This window comes from Microcaecilia unicolor, chromosome 2 (genome assembly GCF_901765095.1).
Source record: "Microcaecilia unicolor chromosome 2, aMicUni1.1, whole genome shotgun sequence".
NCBI classification, from domain to species: Eukaryota; Metazoa; Chordata; class Amphibia; order Gymnophiona; family Siphonopidae; genus Microcaecilia; species Microcaecilia unicolor.
Window position 1 is genome coordinate 654,299,563 of NC_044032.1, and position 19,357 is coordinate 654,318,919.

The 19,357-nt window shown below is 46.8% G+C and overlaps 1 protein-coding gene across 3 annotated transcripts in view; it reads left to right on the top strand.

Moving 5' to 3' along the window:
- The first annotated feature begins 2,683 nt into the window (after positions 1-2,683).
- The window catches only part of ADAD1 (adenosine deaminase domain containing 1), a 349,421-nt gene continuing 332,747 nt past the window's right edge, over positions 2,684-19,357 (top strand). For all 3 annotated transcript variants that reach the window (XM_030191773.1, XM_030191775.1, XM_030191774.1), the window contains exon 1: positions 2,684-2,811. The gene's annotated coding sequence lies outside the window, so the exon portion shown is untranslated. The remainder of the gene's footprint in view (positions 2,812-19,357) is intronic.

Consider the following 19,357-nt stretch of genomic DNA (forward strand, 5'->3'; position numbering starts at 1 on the left):
ACAGCTATAGGGTCCTCATGAAAAGTTTGGAAAGCTGAGTCCCAAAATGCTGCTTATAAAAATTAGATTATCAAAAATTTAGAGGAGGAGAAACCACCATAAATTTGATCATCAGAGAACTAGATATAGGGGCAAGACTACAGGGGTAAACACATCCTCCTACTCTAATTTGATCTATCAAGCGCATTCAATATGGTTGACCACCACATACTACTGAGAATCCTCAACAAGATAGGAATTACAGGAAAAGTACTTTCCTGGATCAAGGGATTTCTGACATCCAGAACATACCAAGTCAAATCAAACTCAGATATAGCTCCACCTTGGAAAGTGGAATGTGGAGTACCACAAGGATCTGCGCTCTGACCTATATTATTCAACCTAATGATGACACCACTGGCTAAATCTCTATCCAAACAAGGCCTCAATCCATTTCTGTACGCAGATGACATCACCATCTATATTCCCTTCAAACAGAAATCACCAAGGAAATAATAAACAGCATGACCATCATGGAATCCTGGGCATCAGCATTCAAGTTAAAACTCAATAGAGATAAAACCCAATGACTCATTCGTCCCAATACAATAATGTGCCCCCTTGGTAATTAATGCACAGGGTTCAGCTCTCCCAATCTCAGACCACTTGAAAATCTTAGGCATAACAATTGACCGCACCCTAACGCTAGAAAGCCAAGCTAAGAACACAACCAAGAAAATGTTCCATACTATGTGGAAGCTCAAACGTATAAAACCCTACTTTCCCAGGGATTCATTCTGCAACATGATCCAAACCATGCTGCTAATCCATGTAGCCTACTGCGATAGTATTTACGTAGGCTGCAAAGATCAAATCATAAGAAAACTACAGAAAGCACAAAACATGGCTGCCAGACTCATCTTTGGAAAAACACACTTCGAAAGCGTGAAGCCCCTCCTAAGAAGCTTACATTGGCTTCCTATTAACGCTCGCATAACTTTCAAAATATGCACAATAATCCACAGAATCATCTACGGACTCGCACCAGATTACATGACAGAACTTATCAATCTACCAATAAGAAACGTATTGAGAACAGCAAGAACCTACCTAACCCTTCACTACCCCAATTGCAAAGGTATAAAATACAAATCTTCACATGCCACCAGCCTCTTGTTTATGGGCACACAACTTTGGAACTCACTGTACGCTCCTTTAATTATTGTTCAGAAAGGAGAGAAGAGTTTTCAATTTTGGCACAGTATAAGACAGCACAAGGACAAAATATAGGAAAACCAATGGACTGTATTAGGGTCTTGTAGCCCATTTAGTTATGTTTAAACAAATGAAAGATCTGCATGAAGGAAATATTATATTTATTTTTATCATTTTCACTTATTTAACCACTTGTCCCTGAACCATGCTGAAAACAAAATAATCAATTTGTGTATCTATGTGAACTGAAGATGTGATTCTATGTGCTCCAATGAAAGGAGAGTTAAATTTTACTTCCATTTAATTTTAATATTTTCCATCTTTATAACACCAGGCTTCCCAAGGCAGATTATAACAACAGCTAATATGAACCCACCAGGAACCAGGATTTTCTCATTGAGATTTGGCCATTTATTACTGTACTAGTAAAAAAAAAGCTCTGTTTCTGATGCAAATGAAACGGGGGCTAGCAATGTTTTCTTCTGTGTGCATGTGGGAGTGTGTGTGTCCCTGCCCTCTGCCTTCTTTCCCCTCCCCCCCGAGTCCTTCAGTAAAAAAGCCCTGTTTCTGATGCAAATGAAACGGGGGGGGGGGGGGCTAGCAATGTTTTCTTCTGTGTGCATGTGGGAAGTGTGTGTGTCCCTGCCCTCTCCCCCCCCCCCCCCCCCCCCCCCCCCCCCCCCCCCCCCCCCGAGTCCTTCACTGTTACAGAGAGAGCGATTTGATTTCGAGCTTTGCTGTGTTTTCCTTCACTGTTTATGTTACAGAGCGAGGGCGGGGCACACACTCATGGGGCAACCGGATATCTCTCCCCCTTCACACTTCCGGCTGGAGGCTTCATAGAACGTTGGTGGTGCCTTTTATATGTAGAGAATAAGATTGTATAGAGCAGTGTAGAAAAATGAGCACAAAATACAGAGATAATTACTGCCATTTCTAGCAGCTCCAATCATTTTATGCTGCTTTAGTAATTTCCATTTTTATTACATGATATATATGTACATTGGGGAAACTTTCAAATGAATAAAAAGGCTGTCATATATTAAAAAAGAAATCTACATAGTAGTAAGCATTTGCAATTGTTTTTATTTAGAATTGTCATCATAAAATCACCATTTGAAATCACAAAACAAGCTTTGGTGCAGTGGCAAATGCATTTTGAATATAAACCCCATCCCCCCTGGAGGACAGATTGAGCCAGTCCGGGTTTTACTTACAGTTCTTTCAATGAAAGTAAAATCCGGACTGGCTCAGTCTATCCTCTTATGGCAATTACCCCTATGAACTTCATAGATCCCTTGAAAAATCCCCTCCTAAGAGATTTCCTAAAGACATCAGTTTACTACTTGACCTTTTTTTCAACAGCAGAGAGCACTCTACTTTTTGGTTCTGAACAACATCATGGCGGTAGGCTCCGCCCACGTGACGCCTCACGCGCCGCCGCCGCCTTCCGTCAGTGAACCCAGCTCGAGGCCTGGCTGCTCCACCTCCTTCTTCAAGCTCTCTGGCTTGCCAGTGACGTCACATAGCGGCTCCACGTGCACGACCGCGTGACTGCCGAGGGCGAGGCACGAGCGCGAGGAGGATAACGGTCGCGGCGAAGCCCGGGAGTTGTTGGTAGGGCTTTTCTTGTGCTTTTAGGGGCCTGTATGGAAAAGGGGGCCGGGGGTCGTGTTGGTTAACGAGTCGCCTCACACGAAAGGCCTTTCCTGGGTCCAAGGTAGCAGTTCTCCCCCCCCCCCCCCCAGTGTTGACTGAACTTGGCCCCCTCCCATGGCGAGAGTCGGTGGGTAATTGCTGGATCTTCACTTCTTATTGTTATAATCCCGTTGTATCTAAGAGCCTAAGGGGGTGGTGGTTTTGCTATTTGTTTTGAATTGAGGGTGAGGGTGAGGGTGAGGGTGGGGTGGGGGTGTGGATCCGGCCAGGCCTGAGGCCTCCTCCTCCTCCTCCTCCTACACACGTCTCCAGCCTGTACCACGGTTTGTTTCTAGGAGGGAGGTGTGGGAGCCCTGTTAGTCCACTCTTAAAGGTAATCAATAGAAAAGAAAATAAGATGATGCCTTTTTTATTGGACATAACTTAATACATTTCTTGATTAGCTTTCCAAGGTTGGCCATTTTCCTCATGTTTTATTTTGGTTCATTTCTATTGGAGTGGTGGAGTGGCCTAGTGGTTAGAGTGGTGGACTTTGGTCTTGGGGAACTGAGGAACTGAGTTCGATTCCCGGCACAGGCAGCTCCTTGTGACTCTGGGCAAGTCACTTAACCCTCCATTGCCCCATGTAAGCCGCATTGAGCCTGCCATGAGTGGGAAAGCGCAGGGTACAAATGTAACAAAAATAAAATAGATACTATTGGAGATTCTACATGGAATGTTGCTACTATTGGAGATTCTACATGGAATGTTGCTACTATTGGAGATTCTACAGGAATGTTGCTATTCCACTAGCAACATTCCATGTAGAGGGCTGCGCAGGCTTCTGTTTCTGTGAGTCTGACGTCCTGTGCAGGACGTCAGACTCACAGAAGCAGAAGCCTGCGCGGCCACATTGGTGATCTGCAAGGGCCGACTTCTACATGGAATGTTGCTAGTGGAATAGCAACATTCCATGTAGAATCTCAAATAGTAGCAACATTCCATGTAGAATCTCAAATAGTAGCAACAGTGGAGGAGTGGCCTAGTGGTTAGGGTGGTGGACTTTGGTCCTGGGGAACTGAGTTCGATTCCCATTTCAGGCACAGGCAGCTCCTTGTGACTCTGGGCAAGTCACTTAACCCTCCATTGCCCCATGTAAGCCGCATTGAGCCTACCATGAGTGGGAAAGCGCAGGGTACAAATGTAACAAAAATAAAATATATTGGAGATTCTACATGGAATGTTGCTACTATTTATTTATTTACATCAATTTACTGGAGATTCTACATGGAATGTTGCTACTATTGAGATTCTGTTGCTACTATTGGAGATTCTACACGGAATGTTGCTACTGTTGCAGGAATGGATGCATGAATTACCCCTATTGTTAGCAGAATCTGTGGTACTTCAGGAGTCAAGCAGCACACATCAGAATGAGGGAGAAATCTTCTTTATTTGCCAGCAAACAAAGTAGAACATCAGCATTAAGTCTCTTCTTCTCTCTCTCTCTCAGCTCTCTGGATGTTATGGCTTCTGTCTCAGCTCCTTCTCTCCTTCTGCTGTCTCTCCCTCTTCTGTCTGTTCCTTCTGCTCTCTTTCTTCTGTCTGTTCCTTCTGACGTAAGCTGCTTCTACTCCCACTTAAATACAGTCCTAACCTCTAGCCCCCCTTACTCTCCAGATGGTAAAGAATGGATTGGTTACCTTACCTCAGCCAATCATTACTTTAAAAATATCAGTTACATAGGTTTAATATTTCTCAAACTGACCCATGACCTGGGGCCTCTCAGACCAGACATTTTGGCTCCCCTCTCTTGGCATTTTATTATGATTAATTTCTCAGCTATAGCTTAAACTGAATTCATTTAGGGACTAAGGGACATTCTCATATTCCTAGTCAACTTCATACTAACTGGGTTCTGGCATTCATTAAGGGGTCAAGGGCCAGTCTTACTTAATAACATACATATCAGTTATTACTTTCAAGACCCATTCCTACATTTACCTATAATTAATCAAGGAGAAGAGAGTTGACTAGTCCTGACCTCTTTTCACCTATCAGCTTCATACATCAAACCAGTCAGGACTGTGGCTAAGTCAAACCAGATGCTTGACCTCTTAAACAGCAGACAAAGGCTCACTTTAAAGAGTCAGGCAAATATGTAACACTGGATTGAAAGGATATTCTACATATTAATTACACAGAAAAACATATTCTAAAATAAGCAGAATCAGTGTTCCTTATAAGCCATATCTACATATTAAGAACTTCTAAAATCTAACTCATTTATATCTAGAATCTAACTAAACAGCATTTCAGCCTAATCCTTTTAAATTGCCTGCAATATACCTTGTTCATAATAGGATACATATGTGTTTGCATTAGCAATCCATCACTCACAAGGGGTGAAAGAAATTCCTGTCTCTGACCTTTCTAACCTTTAGCTTGGCAAACGTAATCTAAACCAGATGACATTCCTCCACCACTTGCAGAACTAAACCAAACTTTTAAACACCAGATTTTTATGCCTTCTTATATATATAATTATGCCCATGGCTGCCTCACTACTATTGGAGATTCTACATGGAATGTTGCTATTCCACTAGCAACATTCCATGTAGAAGCCTGCGTGGCCACATTGGTGAACTGCAAGGGCCGACTTCTACATGGAATGTTGCTAGTGGAATGTAGAATCTCAAATAGTAGCAACAGTGGCGGAGTGGCCTAGTGGTTAGGGTGCTGGACTTTGGTCCTGGGGAACTGAGGATCTGAGTTCGATTCCCACTTCAGACACAGGCAGCTCCTTGTTACTCTGGGCAAGTCACTTAACCCTCCATTGGCCTATGTAAGCCGCATTGAGCCTGCCATGAGTGGGAAAGTGCGGGGTACAAATGTAACAAAAATAAAATAGATACTGTTGGAGATTCTACATGGAATGTTGCTACTTTTGGAGGTTCTACATGGAATGTTGCTACTATTGGAGGTTCTCCATGGAATGTTGCTATTCCACTAGCAACATTCCATGTAGAAGGCTGCGCAGGCTTCTGTTTCTGTGAGTCTGACATCCTGCATGTATGTACAGGACGTCAGACTCACAGACGCAGAAGCCTGCGCGGCCACATTGGTGATTTGCAAGGGCCGACTTCTACATGGAATGTTGCTAGTGGAATAGCAACATTCCATGTAGAATCTCAAATAGTAGCAACAGTGGAGGAGTGGCCTAGTGGCCTAGTGACAGTGGAGGAGTGGCCTAGTGGTTAGGGTGGTGGACTTTGGTCCTGGGGAACTGAGTTGGATTCCCACTTCAGGCACAGGCAGCTCCTTGTGACTCTGGGCAAGTCACGTAACCCTCCATTGCCCTATGTAAGCCGCATTGAGCCTGCCATGAGTGGGAAGCGCAGGGTACAAATGTAACAAAAATAAAATAGATACTATTGGAGATTCTACATGGAATTTGCTATTCCACTAGCACCATTCCATGTAGAAGCCTGCACGGCCACATTGGTGATCTGCGAAGGCCGACTTCTACATGGAATGTTGCTAGTGGGACTCTGAGCAAGTCACTTAACCCTCCATTGCCCCATGTAAGCCGCATTGAGCCTGCCATGAGTGGGAAAGCGCAGGGTACAAATGTAACAAAAATAAAATAGATACTATTGGAGATTCTACATGGAATGTTGCTACTATTGGAGATTCTACATGGAATGTTGCTATTCCACTAGCAACATTCCATGTAGAAGGCTGCGCAGGCTTCTGAGTCTGACGTTCTGCAGGTACGCTGCGTGGCCACATTGGTGATCTGCAAGGGCCGACTTCTACATGGAATGTTGCTAGTGGAATAGCAACATTCCATGTAGTATCTCAAATAGTAGCAACAGTGGAGGAGTGGCCTAGTGGTTAGGGTGGTGGACTTTGGTCCTGAGGAACTGAGTTCAATTCCCACTTCAGGCACAGGCAGCTCCTTGTGACTCTGGGCAAGTCACTTAACCCTCCATTGCCCCATGTAAGCCGCATTGAGCCTGCCATGAGTGGGAAAGAGCAGGGTACAAATGTAACAAAAAATAGATAACTTTCTAGGAGGGAAAACAAAAGGGAATAACTTACAGAAAAGATTTTACAACTGCAGACGATGAAAACTCATTACTCTCGATAATCATCAGATGAATAGATATACTATACTATATACTTAATGCCTTATTCTTATTCCAACTCATATATTCCTGGGTTTCTGTTACTACTACTACTATTATTTAATATTTCTAAAGCACTACCAGGGTTACGCAGCGCTGTACAGTTTAACAAAGAAGGCCGGTCCCTGCTCAAAGGAGCTTACAATCTAAAGGACAAGGAGTGCAGACAATCAAAAATTGGAACAGTCTAGATTTCTTGGGTAGAGGTACAATGGTTAGGTGCCAAAGGCGACACTGAAGAGGTGGGCTTTGAGTACGGATTTGAAGATGGATAGGGAGGGGGCTTGGCGTATGGGCTCGGGGAGTTTATTCCAGGCATAGGGAGAGGCGAGGCACTGTGTTTTTCTCAGTTCATAATATTCTTTTCACATGTCCTTTGTAATGCTTTTTCACTATGTAAATAGTTATGATCATCACAGTTTATAATACTCTTCCTACATTTTCTTGTTTTGCTTTATTTTCTACAACGCAAGATGCTTTCATTTACAGTGTAAGAGCCGCACAGAACCTGATGTATGTGGGAAAGCACCGGGTATGAATGTAATAAATACACAAATAAAGCAGGTTCTTTGACTTAACAGGATGCTCAAGATCTGTTTTGCTGTGATTGCATCACAAGAAGATGCAGCTCCATGCCATCATGTAGTCTTGCCTAATGGCTGGGCAGGCACTGGATACCTTGGTCTCCAAATTCACCCATTTTTTAAAAGTATATAAGTATTGCCACCAGGGTTGCCACTCCGCAGTGTTGCCAATTAATCAGTGTCAAAACCCACCCAAAATTTCACACCCTGCCCCCGCCGTCATCAAACCCCCCCCCCCCCCCCCACCAATCACTAACCACACTCCCAAACTGCAACGCCGGCAGAGAAAAAACAAGCAGCCCAAAAAACCGCAACCCGCAGCGGTCAGAAATTTCCCATAGCAGGTCGCAGAAAACCGCCCATCTGGCAACCTTGGTTGCCAGATTAACCAGTTCCAAACCCACCCAAAATCTCACGCCCCTGCCATCATCAACCCCGCCCCTGACATCATTAACCATACCCCCTGCGGGGCGAAAAACGCCCAGCCAAAATAAAAGCCGCCCAAAAAACCACTACCCGCAGTGGCCAAAAATTTCCTACAGCAGGTCGGGGATAGCCGCCCAATTGGCTGGGAAAACTTCCCATCTGGCAACCTTGTACACTGGGACAGACCAAAGCTCCATCAAGCCCAGCATCCTGTTTCCAACAGTGGCCAATCCAGGTCACAAGTACCTGGCAGAAACCCAGATTGTGGCATACATAAGTACATAAGTATTGCCATACTGGGACAGACCAAAGGTCCATCAAGCCCAGCATCCTGTTTACAACAGTGGCCAATCCAGGTCGCAAATACCTGACAAGATCCCAGAAAAGCTCAATACATTTTATGATGCTTATCCTTGAACTAGCAGTGCTCCAAGTCAGTTTAATAATGGTCTATGGACTTTTCCTTTAGGATGCCGTCTAGACCTTTTTTAAACCCCGCTTTTAAACTCCTTTCCTCTTTATCCCCATATCTGCCCACAAGAGGGTAGGGGGGGTGAGGGGCTGGTGCAGAGAGATCACCTACTTACTGCCCCTCGCTTCCTAGGCAGTACCTTAGGGAACTGCATAGAAGAGCTACTCTGCGCCCTAATTCAGCCTCTTTGGCTTTTGTTCCTAACGCCACCTACCATGAAACTTTTTATTTCTTACTTGGTGACAAGACCAGAGGAAAGGAATTAAAGAATGTATAACAAGAAAATAACAGGGCCCCTGTGGTCAGAAAAGATTAAAACACCAAAATGCTATATTTTCAAACTACTGATGTCACTTTTTCAAATGTGGAAAATACTGATGTGAGATTTGAAGAAGGGACTTTAGTTTTATTTATTGAGATTTTGCTCACACCTTTTTTAGTAGTAGCTCAAACTACTCTGGATATTTCTCTGTCCCAGGAGTTCTGTTTTGCTTTGAATAAAAAGCCTATAAAAGGCTCGAAGGGGGCTTAGTAAGAACCAAAAGCACCAAATTCAGATTCCGCCTAGGAAACGAGCATTAAGAGGGAGGACGAAGAAGATTAATCCCTCTGAGGAAACGCACTACATCCGGATGACTAGCCAGCGACTTCCCTTGGATTCGACCACGAAAACACGTCAAAGCTGCAATCTGCATCTTAAGAGAAGACAAAGCCAAACCTTTGTTTAACCCCTGCTGCAAAAAATCCAAAATTTGCGGCACTGAATCCTCAAAGATCCTCCAAGTACGCACATATTTCAAAGAAGTCGAACGCAGCATAGTAGCAATGACCTGAGTAGAGTAACCTTTTTTTAGTCAACTTAGCCCTCTCAAGAGCCAAGCCGTAAGACAGAATCGATCCGGATCTGGATTAATGACCGGATCCTGCGACGAGATCTGGCGTGACCGGAAGCTGAAAGGGAAGATCCACCAGAAGACATTGAAGGTTGGCATACCACGGCCTTCGAGGCCAATCCAGCGCCACCAAAATCAGACAACCCTTGTAATTCTCTACCTTCTGAAGAAGACGTCCTATTAGAGGTCAAGGAGGAAAAGCATACATTAGCCCGTCCGGCCAGGATTGAAGAAGTGCGTCAACTCCCTGTGCCTTGGGATCTCTGCGACGACTGTAGAACAGAGGAAGCTTTGCATTCCCTGCAGATGCAAACAGATCCATTTTGGGAGAACCCCAACAATCGACGACCAGACCAAACGCCACTTCGCTTAGCGACCACTCTCCGGGATCGAGCAAGTAACGACTGAGAAAATCTGCCTGAACGTTTAGAACTCCTACATGAGCCGCTGACAGAGCCACCAGGTTGACTTCTGCCCATTGCAGAAGCAGCGACACCTCTCACTCTAACGCTTGGCTCCTCGTCCCTCCTTGCCGATTGATATATGCGACTGCTGTGGCATTGTCTGACATTACTCGCACTGCCAGGCCTTTCAAAAGATGAAGAAACTTCTGAAATGCCAGACGGATTGTCACGTTTAGTAAACAGGAACTGGGTTTGTGAGCCCTTGGACCACTGCCGAGGAGCGGCAGTAGCAGTCAAAACCACCCCACACCAGAAGCAAGGCAGAACAGACGCACCGGCAAATCCAGGCTAGGTCTCTAGGCAGGCAGTTAGCCAGCAAGCAGAAGACAGGTCCAGGCAAAGGTTCAAAAGGCAGGCGGCAGGCAAAGTCCAGGTCCAGACAAAGGGTCAAAAGGCAGGCAGCAAGCAAAGCAAGGTCCAGACAAAGGTTCAAAAGGCAGGAAACCAGCAAATGCTGAATCAGGTCCAGACAAAGTCTCTCAGGCAGAAGTGCACAAGCACCCACGTACCACGGCCTAAGATGATGCAAAGGCAAGGGCTGAGAGTAACAAAATGGCTAATGAGCCCAGCAGCACCTGGAACTCAGATGCTGCAATCACCAGGCAGCTACGGGTGCTGTGCAGGCTCAAACAACACAAGCAAACTTGGCAGCCTGGAAGGTTCGGACCGGACTTAGCCGAAATCTGGAACAGATGATGGTCCATAGCAGCCACCCGTTCTGGCCACCAGAGGGCGAGGAAAACACAGACGTAACAGTACCCCTCCTCAAGGCCCCCCTACCTCCACGGGGAATTCAGGTCTCCATGGGTAGCAATAATGAAATCTGCGGAGGAGCCTCAAAACATGACCAGGGGTAGCTTGGCTGGAGCTTGAACCAGAGTCAAGACTGGCATCCGGACAGGCATCAGCGCCGGCCCTCGGACCGCTCTCAGGACTAGACCTGGAAGCAGACTCAGGCACAGCTTGGCTGGAACTCAAACTCAGCAAAGGCTTGGCTAGGAGTGCCAATCCAATGGGAATAAAAGGCTCAGAAGCGCCACTCAAACTGGACTCAGGCTTGACTGGAAGCATCACGTGGACTGTTGAGTGGGAGCGTCATTTGATCGAGGATGGAAGGCTCAGTTCGAAGCACCACCCGCACTGGCATCAGAGGCTCGGTTAGCAGCGTCACTCGGGCTGGACTTCACGGCTTGAGTGGAAGCACCACTTGAACTGAGATTGGAGGCTCGGTTAAACACGTCCCGTGGACTGGACTCCGAGGCTTGAGTGGGAGTGCCACTTGACCAAGGATTGGAGGCTCAGTTTGAAGCGCCACCCGAACAGGAATTGGAGGTTCGGTTAGCAGCGTCACTCGGGCTGGACTCCGAGGCTTGAGTGGAAGCGCCACTTGACCGAGGATTGGAGGCTCAGTTCGAAGTGCCACCCGAACTGGAATTGGAGGTTCGGTTAGCAGCGTCACTCGGGCTGGACTCCGAGGCTTGAGTGGAAGCGCCACTTGACCGAGGATTGGAGGCTCAGTTCGAAGCGCCACCCGAACTGGTATTGGAGGTTCGGTTAGCAGTGTCACTCGGGCTGGACTCCGAGGCTTGGTTGGAACTGACATCAGAATCCAGAACTGGAACGGAACCAGGCAGCCACCTTCTTTCAGCGTGGGCTTCAGGAGTATCCCGCAAGCCTGGATTTGAGAGAAGTCTGAAGCGGTACAAGAAGAGATTGGTAGAAGGATCAATAGAAGAGATTGGGTTTCCAGAGACAAAAGGACCCCAGAAACGCTTTCTCTCTGCTGCAGCTTCAGGAATTTTCTCCAGGGCTGGGTCAGACAAGAGTTTAATACAGTAATCCCGGAGCATCAGAAAAGGATCAAGATCAAAAATTGGGTTGGAGCTAGGGTCCGAGCTGGAATCAGGAGCTGCACCGGGGCTGGAACCCGGATTGCCAACCGGGAAGAAAGTCTTAGACTGGAAACCCAGCTGGTAGGGTGATCTGGCCGAGCTCATGGCCTGTCACGTTTACTAAACAGGAACTGGGTTTGTGAGCCCTTGGACCACTGCCGAGGAGCGGAAGTAGCAGGCAAAACCACCCCACACCAGAAGCAAGGCAGAACAGACGCACCGGCAAATCCAGGCTAGGTCTCTAGGCAGTCAGCCAGCAAGCAGAAGACAGGTCCAGGCAAAGGTTCAAAAGGCAGGCGGCAAGCAAAGCAAAGTCCAGGTCCAGGCAAAGGTTCAAAAGGCAGGCGGCAAGTAAAGCAAAGTCTAGGTCCAGACAAAGGGTCAAAGGGCAGGCGGCAAGCAAAGTAAAGTCCAGGTCCAGACAAAGGGTGAAAAGGCAGGCGGCAAGCAAAGCAAAGTCCAGGATCAGGCAAGGTTCAAAAGGCAGGAAACCAGCAAACGCAGAATCACGTCCAGACAAAGTCTCTCAGGCAGAAGTGCACAAGCACTCAAGTACCAGGGCCTAAGACGATGCAAGGGCTGAGAGTAACAAAATGGCTAATTGTCAGGTTCTCAGGTTCAGAGCCCGCAGGGCCAGGCTCTGGAGCAAACGTGAGCCCTTGGGCTGCTGCCGAGGAGCGACAGCAGCAGGCAAAACCCACCAACCAACACTGGGCAAGCACACTGGCAGGGACTGCAGGCACTGCCCAGCGAACCGGAACACATGTGTTATGATTGGGGTCTGAACCCCTCTCAAACTTACCTCTTTCCTGGGAGTCAGCTTCTTACCTGGCTTCTGTTTCTTTTCTCTGTCCTTTCTGAGCTGGCTCTGTCTCTCTGTGCTGGCAGCTTCCAGCAGCATGGCTCTAATTGTTTCACTACACTGCACCTGTGGGTATGTTGCCTGAGTTGCTCTACCTCTCTTTGGGTGTACTGGCTTCAAGTGTTTCACAGTTTTGCATTGGTGTGGGTTGGGCCTCTCTGGGTCAGTGTGCTTTGCCTAGGTCTAGGGAGTGTGACATCATCAGGGAGGGCCTTGATAAGGAAGTGGTCTTGTTTCCTTCAGGGCCTTTGCAACAGTTGTGTTGGCTTTAGGTAGGGTGGTGCAGTGTGCACTTCTGACATTGTGTCTAGTTTCCCTGCTTGCTTTTGCTAAGGGCCAGGTTAGTGTTAGTGCAGTGTGCACTGGTGACTGTGTGTTTAGCTTTCCTGCTTTTTCCTTTTGGTTCCCTTCTGTTCCCTCTTGGTTTTGGTAGCATTGCTGTGTGTAGGGCTTTGGAAGCTCTGTTGTTGATAGAAGTACTTCAGGGTTTGGTGTTGTTAGGAACACTGCAGAGTTTGCTGTTAGAAGTACTTCTGGTGTTTGTGCTATTAGGAGCATTGCAGTCTTTGCTGTTGGTGTTTGGTGCTTTAGAATCACTTTTGGCTTATGTGTTAGCTTCCCTTCTTTTTCCTTGTGGCTCCCCTGTCTTCCCTTTTAGTGCTAGGAGCTCTTCTGGTTGCTTGCCAGAGTAGTGCTTAGGAAGCACCTTGTTAGTTGTATCTAGCTTGCTAGAGCAGTGCTTAGGTAGCTGGTTAGTTCTGTGTTTAGCTTATTAGTGTAAAGCTCTGCTTGTAGCTTGGTGCTTAGTAGCACCTGTGTTAGCTTTGTGTTTAGTTCCCTGCTCTGTTAGTCTAGGGCTTAGGAAGTCCCTTTCTTGAGCAGGGATTAGGAGCTCCTGTTTAGTATAGGGCTTAGGAAGTCCTTTTGTCAGTTTACTGTTAGGAACACTCCTGCTGGTTTAGGGATTGGGAGCACGTAGATCAGTTTAGGTTTAGGAGCACTTCTGTTTCCAGTCCTGGTCCCTATGTCATCCGGTATCCAGTAAGTCCTGTCGGCTACTCGAACCCAGGAGCTCAACTTCTGGGGGGTTTAGTAGCTAAGTGCAGGTGAAGCTGTGTGGACCAGTCCAGGGTGCTCCAGTCCCGTGTTCCAGTCCTGTGTCCTCCAGTCCGGGGGACCAGTCCAGTGTGTTCCGGTCCGGTGTGTGTTCCAGTCTGGTGTGCTCCAGTCCAGTGTGTTCCGGTCCGGTGTGTGTTCCAGTCCTGTGTCCTCCAGTCCGGGGGATTCCAGTCCATGTGTTCCGGTTCGCTGGGCAGTGCCTGCAGTCCCTGCTGGTGTGCTTACCCAGTGTTGGTTGGTGGGTTTTGCCTGCTGCTGTCGCTCCTCGGCAGCAGCCCAAGGGCTCACGTTTGCTCCAGAGCCCGGCCCCGCGGGCTCTGAACCTGAGAACCTGACAACATGGACTGGAATCCCCCAGACTGGAGTACACAGGACTGGAACCCTCCCGGACTGGAGGACACTGGACTGGAATCCCCTGGACTGGAGGACACTGGACTGGAATTCCCCCGGACTGGAACACCGGACTGGAGCACACCGGACTGGTCCACACAGCTTCACCTGCACTTAGCTACTAAGCCCCCCAGGAGTTGAGCTCCTGGGTTCGAGTAGCCGGCAGGACTTAGTGAATACCGGATGACACAGGGACCAGGACTGGAAACAGAAGTGCTCCTAAAACTAAACTGATCTACGTGCTCCCAATCCCTAAACCAGCAGGTGTGTTCCTAACAGTAAACTGACAAAAGGACTTCCTAAGCCCTATACTAAACAGGAGCTCCTAAGCCCTGCTCAAGAAAGGGACTTCCTAAGCTCTAAACTAACAGAGCAGGGAACTAAACACAAAGCTAACACAGGTGCTACTAAGCACCAAGCTACAAGCAGAGCTCTACACTAACAAGCTAAACACAAAACTAACAAGCTACCTAAGCACTGCTCTAGCAAGCTAGATACAAAACTAACAAGATGCATCCTAAGCACTACTCTGGCAAGCAACCAGAAGAGCTCCTAGCACTAAAAGGGAAGACAGGGGAGCCACAAGGAAAAAGCAGGGAAGCTAACACATAAGCCAAAAGTGCTTCTAAAGCACCAAACACCAACAGCAAAGACTGCAATGCTCCCAATAGCACAAACACCAGAAGTCCTTCTAACAGCAAACTCTGCAGTGTTCCTAACAACACCAAACCCTGAAGTACTTCTATCAGCAACAGAGCTTCCAAAGCCCTACACACAGCAATGCTTCCAAAACCAAGAGGGAAAAGCAGGAAAGCTAAACACACAGACACCAGTGCACACTGCACTAACACTAACCTGGCCCTTAGCAAAAGCAAGCAGGGAAACTAGACACAAAGTCAGAAGTGCACACTGCACCACCCTACCCAAAGCAAACACCACCGTTGCAAAGGCTCTGAAGGAAACAACACCACTTCTTTATCAAGGCCCTCCCTGATGATGTCACACTCCCTAGACCTAGGCAAAAGCACACTGACCCAGAGAGGCCCAACCCACACCAATGCAACACCGTGAAGCACTTGAAGCCAGTACACCCAAAGAGAGGTAGAGCTAACTCAGTCCACCCACACAGCTGTAGTAAAGTAAAACAATTAACCCCATGCTGCTGGAAGCTGCCAGCACAGAGAGACAGAGCCAGCTCAGAAAGGACAGACAAAAGAAACAGAAGCCAGCTAAGAAGCTGATCCCCAGGAAAGAGGTAAGTTTGAGAGGGGTTCTGACCCCAATCATAACACTAATAAGCCCAGCAGCACCTGGAACTCGGCTGCTGCAATCACCAGGCAGCTACGGGTGCTGTGCAGGCTCAAACAACACAAGCAAACTTGGCAGCCTGGAAGGTCCGGACCAGACTGATATCTGGAACGGGTGATGGTCCATAGCAGCCACACTTTCTGGCCACCAGAGGGCGAGGAAAGCACAGATGTAACACGGATGGCCCTGATTTCCAACAGGTTGATTGAACACAGCGTCTCCTGATGAGTCCAGAGACCCTGAGCAACCTGCCCCTGATAGCACCCCAGCCATGGAGACTGGCATCTGTCGTCACCACAGTCCAAATGGGCTGATCTAGAGGCATACCTTTGTTCAAATTGGCCTCCCGGAGCCACCATCGCAGACTGGTCCTCAGTTGCAATGAAAAATGAAAGTGGCAGGTTGTGATGAAGCGAACCGGTCTGGGACGACCATCTCGACAGAAGCGACCTCTGCAAAGGCCTCATGTGAGCTCTGGCCCAGGGCACCGTCTCGATTGGAGAAGGACCGTGATGGACTGCAAAAAGTACAAATGAGATTGAAGTGGATAGAGCACCGTTCACAGAAGAGAGTGTATATGAACAACTTGAAAAGCTAAAGGTGGACAAAGCCATGGGACCGGATGGGATCCACCCTAGGATATTGAGGGAGCTCAAGAGAGGTTCTGGCGGGTCCTCTTAAAGATTTGTTTAATATATCCTTGCAGACGGGAGAGATTCCGAGGGATTGGGGGGAAGGCCGACATTCGCTCAAAAGCGCATGGTTCGGGAAAAGGTATCTTGCAAAGATACCTCACAAACAGGGAAGATAGGGTTTCTGGATAGTGACCTTAAATACAACTAAAGATCAGACAAACGATGTCAAATCAATAGTGTCAGGTACTAAGCATCATGCAAATAAGAACAACAAACATACTCTGAAATGTCTATATGCAAATGCTAGGAGTCTAAGAAATAAGATGGGAGAGTTGGAATATATTGCACTAAACGAAAAATTGGATATAATAGGCATTACTGAGACCTGGTGGAAGGAGGATAACCAGTGGGACACTGTCATACCTGGGTACAAAGTATATTGTAGTGATAGGGTGGACCGGACTGGTGGAGGGGTGGCATTGTATATTAACAAGAGCCTTGACTCAGATAGATTACAAATTCAGCAGGACACAAATCACACCTTTGAATCATTGTGGGTTGAAATTCCATGTATAAAAGGGAAAAAACGGTGATAGGAGTGTACTACCGTCCGCCTCGCCAGGATGAGCAGGTAGACACAGAAATGATAAAAGAAATCAGAGACGCGAACAAAATGGGCAATGTGATAATAATGGGTGACTTCAATTATCCAACTATAGACTGGGTAAATGTAACATCGGGACACGCTACAGAGATACAATTCCTTGATGAAATCAAGGACAGCTTTATGGAGCAACTGGTGCAGGAGCCGACGAGAGAAGGAAAAATTCTAGAATTGGTCCTTAGTGGAGCGCATGATCTGGTGAGGGACGTTATGGTACTGGGGCTGCTTGATAACAGTGACCATAATATGATCAGTTTTGATATCGACCTTGAAGTAACTTTACACAGAAAGTCAAATACGTTAGCGTTTAACTTTAAAAAAGGAGACTACGATAAAATGAGAAGAACGGTAAAAAAAAAAACTTAGGGGGGAAACTGAGAGAGTAAAAACTGTACAACAGGCGTGGATGCTGTTCAAAAATACAATCCTGGAGGCCCAGGCCATGCATATTCCGCGAATTAGAAAAGAAAGACGGAACTCCAAAAGACTGCCGGCCTGGTTGAAAAGTGAGGTGAGGGAAGCTATTAGGGCTAAAAGAAACGCCTTCAGAAAATGGAAGAAGGAACCGTCTGAAAATAACAGGAAGCAGCATAAGGAGTGTCAAAGCAAATGCAAGGCGCAGATAAAGAAGGCCAAGAGGGATTATGAAAAAAAGATAGCATTAGAGGCAAAAAAACATAGTAAAAATGTTTTCCGGTATATTAAAAGCAGGAAGCCGGCAAAAGAATCGGTTGGGCCGCTGGATGACCGAGGGGTAAAAGGGGCGATCAAGGAAGACAAAGACGTAGCGGAGAGACTGAATGAATTCTTTGCTTCGGTCTTCACTGAGGAAGATTTGGGTGGGATACCGGTGTCGGAAATGGTATTTCAAGCGGACAAGTCGGTGAAACTTACTGACTTCACGGTAAACCTGGAGGACGTAATGGGGCAGTTCGGCAAACTGAAGAGTAGCAAATCTTCTGGACCGGATGGTATTCATCCTAGAGTACTGATAGAACTGAAAAATGAGCTTGCGGAGCTACTGCTAGTGATATGCAACTTATCCTTAAAATCGAGCGTGGAACCGGAAGATTGGAGGGTGGCCAATGTAACGCCCATTTTTAAAAAGGCTCCAGGGGAGATCCGGGAAATTATAGACCGGTGAGTCTGACGTCGGTGCCGGGGAAAATGGTAGAGGCTATTAAAAACAAAATTACAGAGCACATCCGAGGACATGGATTTCTGAGACCGAGTCAGCACGGCTTTTGTGTGGGGAAATCTTGCCTGACCAATTTACTTCAATTCTTTGAAGGAGTAAACAAACATGTGGACAAAGGGGAGCTGGTTGATATTGTGTATCTGGATTTTCAAAAGGCGTTTGACAAGGTACCTCATGAAAGGCTACAGAGGAAATTGGAGGGTCATGGGATAGGAGGAAATGTCCTGTTGTGGATTAAAAACTGGTTGAAGGATAGGAAACAGTGGGGTTAAATGGGCAGTATTCACAATGGAGAAGGGTAGTTAGTGGGGTTCCTCAGGGGTCTGTGCTAGGACTGCTGCTTTTTAATATATTTATAAATGATTTAGAGATGGGAGTAACTAACGAGGTAATTAAATTTGCTGATGACACAAAGTTATTCAAAGTCGTTAACTCGCGACAGGATTGTGAAAAATTACAAGAGGACCTTACGAGACTGGGAGACTGGGCGGCTAAATGGCAGATGACGTTTAATGTGAGCAAGTGCAAGGTGATGCATGTGGGAAAAAAGAACCCGAATTATAGCTAGGTCATGCAAGGTTCCACGTTAGGAGTTACGGACCAAGAAAGGGATCTGGGTGTCGTCGTCGATAACACGCTGAAACCTTCTGCTCAGTGTGCTGCTGCGGCTAGGAAAGCGAATAGAATGTTGGGTATTATTAGGAAAGGTATGGAAAACAGGTGTGAGGATGTTATAATGCCGTTGTATCGCTCCATGGTGCGACCGCACCTTGAGTATTGTGTTCAATTCTGGTCGCCGCATCTCAAGAAAGATATAGTAGAATTGGAAAAGGTGCAGCGAAGGGCGACTAAAATGATAGCGGGGATGGGACGACTTCACTATGAAGAAAGACTAAGGAGGCTAGGGCTATTCAGCTTGGAGAAGAGACGGCTGAGGGGAGACGTGATAGAGGTATATAAAATAATGAGTGGAGTGGAACAGGTGGATGTGAAGCATCTGTTCACGCTTTCCAAAAATACTAGAACTAGGGGGCATGCGATGAAACTACAGTGTAGTAAATTTAAAACAAATCGGAGAAAATTTTTCTTCACCCAACGTGTAATTAAACTCTGGAATTCATTGCCGGAAAATGTGGTGAAGGCGGTTAGCTTAGCAGAGTTTAAAAAGGGGTTGGACGGTTTCCTAAAGGACAAGTCCATAAACCGCTACTAAACGGACTTGGAAAAAATCCAAAATCCCAGGAATAACATGTATAGAATGTTTGTACGTTTGGGAAGCTTGTCAGGTGCCTTTGGCCTGGATTGGCCGCTGTCGTGGACAAGATGCTGGGCTCGATGGACCCTTGGTCTTTTCCCAGTATGGCATTACTTATGTGCTTATGATTGGAGAACGGCGGAGGTGGTCCCTCTTCACAAAAGTGATAGGGA